Raw genomic sequence first — 201 nt, forward strand, 5'->3', positions numbered from 1 at the left:
AGTTCAGTGCTTGGTTACGGATGAGCATCAGGCATCAATTTTACAGAGCTTGACACATTATGGTTTTTCTTTGGGAAAAAGAAACTGACATTTTGACAAATATTCTATCATTATATTGTGATACTTATAAATGACGTGAAGAAAGATTTTTTTTTCTTCAGTGTTCTTAAAGACATTCGTAGATACGAGATTCAATAGCGT

This window comes from Diadema setosum, chromosome 21, assembly GCF_964275005.1.
Source record: "Diadema setosum chromosome 21, eeDiaSeto1, whole genome shotgun sequence".
Taxonomy (NCBI): domain Eukaryota; kingdom Metazoa; phylum Echinodermata; class Echinoidea; order Diadematoida; family Diadematidae; genus Diadema; species Diadema setosum.